The sequence below is a fragment of the Clinocottus analis genome, unplaced genomic scaffold (genome assembly GCF_023055335.1).
Source record: "Clinocottus analis isolate CAN_PGR_092001 unplaced genomic scaffold, fCliAna1.0.p SCAF_19, whole genome shotgun sequence".
NCBI lineage: Eukaryota > Metazoa > Chordata > Actinopteri > Perciformes > Cottidae > Clinocottus > Clinocottus analis.
Window position 1 is genome coordinate 16,697,877 of NW_027175920.1, and position 5,919 is coordinate 16,703,795.

The 5,919-nt window shown below is 48.6% G+C and overlaps 1 long non-coding RNA gene across 1 annotated transcript; it reads right to left on the reverse strand.

Moving 5' to 3' along the window:
• Positions 1–2,608: 2,608 nt before the first annotated feature.
• Positions 2,609–4,834, reverse strand: LOC137789826 (uncharacterized). Its single transcript, XR_011077854.1, has 3 exons — positions 4,669–4,834; positions 4,472–4,539; positions 2,609–2,649 (listed from the first exon to the last, which is right to left on the reverse strand). It is a non-coding gene; the product is annotated as an uncharacterized lncRNA (long non-coding RNA).
• Positions 4,835–5,919: the final 1,085 nt, after the last annotated feature.

The following is a 5,919-nucleotide window of genomic DNA, read 5'->3' on the forward strand; positions in this document are numbered from 1 at the left end:
AACATATGGCTGGCACAAAGGAAATACACACACTGTTCCAGGATGAGGACATTGTGTATGTGTGAGGACTCGTTAGCATGGAGATGTATGGCCTCACTGGTCTCAGACAGCACAACGCTGCCCCTAGTGGAGACAGCACAATACTGCCTCTAGTGGAGACAGCACAACACTGCCCCTAGTGGAGACAGCACAACACTGCCCCTAGTGGAGACAGCACAACACTGCCTCTAGTGGAGACAGCACAACACTGCCCCTAGTGGAGACAGCACAACACTGCCTCTAGTGGAGACAGCACAACACTGCCTCTAGTGGAGACAGGACAACACTGCCCCTAGTGGAGACAGCACAACACTGCCTCTAGTGGAGACAGGACAACACTGCCCCTAGTGGAGACAGCACAACACTGCCCCTAGTGGAGACAGCACAACACTGCCTCTAGTGGAGACAGGACAACACTGCCCCTAGTGGAGACAGCACAACACTGCCTCTAGGACAGACAGCACAACACTGCCTCTAAGACAGACACACAACGCTGCCTCTAGTGGAGACAGCACAACACTGCCTCTAGTGGAGACAGCACAATACTGCCTCTAGTGGAGACAGCACAATACTGCCTCTAGTGGAGACAGCACAAGATTGCCTCTAGTGGAGACAGCACAACACTGCCCCTAATGGAGACAGCACAACACTGCCTCTAGTGGAGACAGCACAACACTGCCTCTAGTGGAGACAGCACAACACTGCCTCTAGTGGAGACAGCACAACACTGCCCCTAGTGGAGACAGCACAACACTGCCTCTAGTGGAGAGACAGCACAACACTGCCTCTAGTGGAGAGACAGCACAACACTGCCTCTAGTGGAGACAGCACAACACTGCCCCTAGTGGAGAGACAGCACAATACTGCCTCTAGTGGAGACAGCACAATACTGCCTCTAGTGGAGACAGCACAACACTGCCCCTAGTGGAGAGACAGCACAACACTGCCCCTAGTGGAGACAGCACAACACTGCCCCTAGTGGACACAGCACAACACTGCCTCTAGTGGAGACAGCACAACACTGCCTCTAGTGGAGACAGCACAACACTGCCTCTAGTGGAGACAGCACAACACTGCCCCTAGTGGAGACAGCACAACACTGCCTCTAGTGGAGACAGCACAACACTGCCTCTAGTGGAGACAGCACAACACTGCCCCTAGTGGAGACAGCACAACACTGCCCCTAGTGGAGACAGCACAACACTGCCCCTAGTGGAGACAGCACAACACTGCCTCTAGTGGAGACAGCACAACACTGCCCCTAGTGGAGACAGCACAACACTGCCCCTAGTGGAGACAGCACAACACTGCCCCTAGTGGAGACAGCACAACACTGCCTCTAGTGGAGAGACAGCACAACACTGCCTCTAGTGGAGACAGCACAACACTGCCTCTAGTGGAGACAGCACAGACTTCTGTCCAAAACAAACGGCACTGATGGGCCGAAGTCCCGATCAGGTAGTAATACTAACCTCAGTACACGGTCAGCAGGTAGTAATACTAACCTCAGTACACGGTCAGCAGGTAGTAATACTAACCTCAGTACACGGTCAGCAGGTACCAGTGTGGTCGAGGGCATCAATAACAGAAAAGTGCATTCAAGTTGCTTCAGTCATCAAGATGTCCAAAGAACGCTGACGTACATCCACTGATTAGTCGTTGCACCACAAGCTCCAGAGAACGGATCAAAGTCTTTAACAGATAAGGCTTTTTCAAGGAAAGACATCCCAGGTGCTGATCAGGATCTTTAGGCTTGCATGGCTGTTCCTACTGAAGTTAAAATGGAGGTAAAGCAAAGACTCTCAATGTCAGACATCCGAAACACAAGGTCAGCACCAGGCGAAGCCGAGCGCTCCTTCATTTCAAAAGGTGCTTTTGTTGAGGTACATTCAAAGTAATAAGTAAGATATATTTTGCAGTAGCGGTGAGAAATCAAAGTGAAAAGCAGATTACTGAAAGAAATGGCTTTACTTCTCAAAAAATTAAGCCCGATTTCATTTTTGATTGGGGGCAACCTTTGTTACTCCAAAGTGCTTTGCAACAACACAACACACCTCACGGGGAGAATCCATTCCAACAGCGGCTTCAGTCACTGGCGATGTGTCCGGCTGCATCCAGTCTGTTTACTATGGAAGCTGTTGTGTTGAAGCGTCCAAACAGGGGCCTCGTTGTTCAGTGTCATAGCATCTCCTCGACTGGCTCTATGTTACCAATGCTACCAATAACTTAGAAACACAATCAAACCTTTTACAACCAATAAGACAAGTTCAGGAATAAATAAACCAAATATAATCAAATACTTAGAAAATCTTAAAATTAAATATCTTTGATTGTTATTTATATTTAATCCAGGAACAGAAATTCCATATAAATAAGTACAGAGTGACACACATGAGGAATTCAGCATGTTACTGGACGTCTTAGGGTATTGGCGTCTTGAGGATCATAACCGGCGCCTCCAGTAGGGGCGGGGTTAACAGTGCAGGTGAAGAGCTGAGGGCGGAGTTAAGGTTTACGGGTGCTAGCTGTCAGTCAGAGAAACCCTGGTCCACTGGTGCCATGGATAGAGCAGACGAGGAAGGAGAGCCCCTACGTGGTGTTGCAGGTCTGCTGATTAAAAAGAAAAAGATATTTCAAAGGGATGAACTCACCTGAACACATCGTTTGTTCTAGAATAAGAGCACCAGAATTACTGCCCCATGTTGCAGTTCCTCTGTCTAAAACCTCACCACCTCACCACGTCATGAAGTCACACCAGCGGAGAGCCTCGCCGAGCAACGCACAGTTATGCAGCGCCTCTCAGCTCGATGCCTCCAACCTCGCCTCAGCGATGTTGTGCGTCCTGACCAGCTCAACACTGTCAGCCCAGTGGGGATTTCCCCGTATCAACAAGAACCACACTTGGTTATAACGCAACGCACAACTACACAGCGCCTCTCGTTTGGCTGGGCGCACTGCGACGCATCCCCTGGTCATCAACAATGCATGTTGTCCAAATCACAACTAGTGACATTTAGTTATAACTAGGGCTGGGCAAGTCGACGCGTTAATAACGCACTAACTTGTCAAACAATTAACTTCTTTTTTTTCTTTTACTTTGAAGTGGTTTATGTCCGTGTGCGCTTCCGTAGCCTCACCGACAGGCAGTGTTGATGACTTGAAAAGCATGTATTGTTCTGTAGTTTCTGACACGCGAGGTCCCAGTGACCCTCGGGAGACACGCGAGGTCCCAGTGACCCTCGGGAGACACGCCAGGTCCCAGTGACCCTCGGGAGACACGCCAGGTCCCAGTGACCCTCGGGAGACACGCCAGGTCCCAGTGACCCTCGGGAGACACGCCAGGTCCCAGTGACCCTCGGGAGACACGCCAGGTCCCAGTGACCCTCGGGAGACACGCCAGGTCCCAGTGACCCTCGGGAGACACGCCAGGTCCCAGTGACCCTCGGGAGACACGCCAGGTCCCAGTGACCCTCGGGAGACACGCCAGGTCCCAGTGACCCTCGGGAGACACGCCAGGTCCCAGTGACCCTCGGGAGACACGCCAGGTCCCAGTGACCCTCGGGAGACACGCCAGGTCCCAGTGACCCTCGGGAGACACGCCAGGTCCCAGTGACCCTCGGGAGACACGCCAGGTCCCAGTGACCCTCGGGAGACACGCCAGGTCCCAGTGACCCTCGGGAGACACGCCAGGTCCCAGTGACCCTCGGGAGACACGCCAGGTCCCAGTGACCCTCGGGAGACACGCCAGGTCCCAGTGACCCTCGGGAGACACGCCAGGTCCCAGTGACCGTCATGCCCCTTACAACCTCAAGTCCCTTACAACCTCGGTCATGTCCAACTCGTGCTCCGATACTGTAGCAGATTTTGATTGCTTCAACACTAAGCCAGCAGCTCGTAGCTAACCGTGCTAGCATACACTGTATATAAGTGGACGTGGTCACGTCACCCATCGGTTCGTGGACTGACGTTATATAGCCTCAAGGCCGGTGATTTGGCAGTTGCCATCTTTACTTTCTGCAACCGGTAAAAGGTCAATTAGTGTCAATAACAGTCAGCCCACCCTAAAGCATCTCCTGCTTTATGGTCTGTATGACTCGAAATGGATCATCATTTACTAAATGATTATTGAAGAAGAACTCATGTTTACAATGCAGCACTGCTGATGGACTACTGCTTTGACACAAATAGAATGATAAATGTATTTATGGTCCCAATTACACCCGTGTTGACCGTGCTACGATAAGTAAAATGGATGCTGTGTAAAAGGCCTACAGCAATGTTGTATTGCATGTGCATTAATTTGGAAAACTTCAAAAGCAGCAAAACTTCCTTCACTTCACATAACACAACTCATTAGCATCTTTCATTGGACGCCAAAACCCTAACAGAACGTCCTCCTGATCACATGAAAGTGCATCAGGTATTTACGAACCTCCTGAGGTTTCTGCTTCGTCACCTGTCCTCCCATCGGTTCCCTGGAGGGGCTCTGAAGGTCTTGTTCTGGGGATGAGAAATGACTCTGTATGTTGCTTATTACACAGTCACACGTGATATCTCTCAAGAAGCAAAACCACACCTCAAACCTACATTTTATAATAAACTGGCACACTTTCACTTATTTCTGCTCACCTTATGCTTTTTACACTTCATGGAAAAGATTTCTTCTATGAGTACACAGTCTGCGAGAACAAGAACAGGAGTTAAAGATGCCACACGGGCAGGTTCAAGCTTAGCAGAAGTGATACCGGCCAGCCGCACTTCACAATGGAGACATTCACAGAACAATTCACATGAACTCAACAAAGCACTGGTCTTGGGTGTATTTGACATAATATTTCCACAGATACAATGTTGAGATATCAGAATGAACAAATTGAACCAGACAAAAATAAATACAACCATAACTGCATGGCTAGATTACTCATTAATAAATAAAAAGAATAACCCGAGGTTTCTCTTTAGCACTGTGGCCAGGCTGGTTGAGAGTCATAGCTCTGTGGATCCGTGTGTTCCTACAGAGCTTAGTAGTAATGACTTCATGAACTTCTTCAACGATAAGATCCTGACTATCAGAGGCAGGATTGATGATCTCCTGGCCCCAGCTACTCATCCTCAGCTGTGGTGGACTTGGAGGCGGCTGTGTGCCCTGATGTGTGTTTGGATAGATTTTTTCCCATTAACCTCCACCAATTGTCTTCAATGGTTTCTACTTCTAGATCCTGTACCTGTCTCCTGGATCCTGTTACAACGAGGCTGCTTAAAGAAGTTTTGTCTTTAATTAGCACCTCTCTATTAGATATTATGAATGTGTGTTTAATAACGGGTTATGTACCAGAGTCTTTTAAAGTGGCTGTAATTGAAGCTCTCCTTAAGAAGCCCACCCTCCATTTAGAGCTGTTGGCTAACTACAGACCTATTTCTAACCTTCCCTTTCTCTCTAAGATACTGGAGAAGGTAGTCACAAACTACTTATGTGACTTTCTACTTCACAACAGTTTATTTGAGGAGTTTCAGTCAGGATTTAGAAAGCACCGTAGCACAGAGACGGCACTAGTGACCTTTACTCATGACGTTTTAGTTGCATGAGATAGGGGACTTGTCTCTGGACTTGTCCTGTTAGACCTTAGTGCTGCATTTGACACTATTGATCATGACATTTTATTACAGAGACTAGACCAGTTGATTGGTGTTAGAGGTACAGCATTAAGTTGGTTTAAGTCCTTTTTATTAGATCAATGTCAGTTTGTTCATGTAAATAATGAAGCCTCAATGACCACCGCTGTTCTTCATGGGGTTCCTCAAGGTTCTGTACTTGGACCAATTCTATTTACCTTATATATGCTGCCCTTAGGCAATATTATCAGAAAACATGATGACACC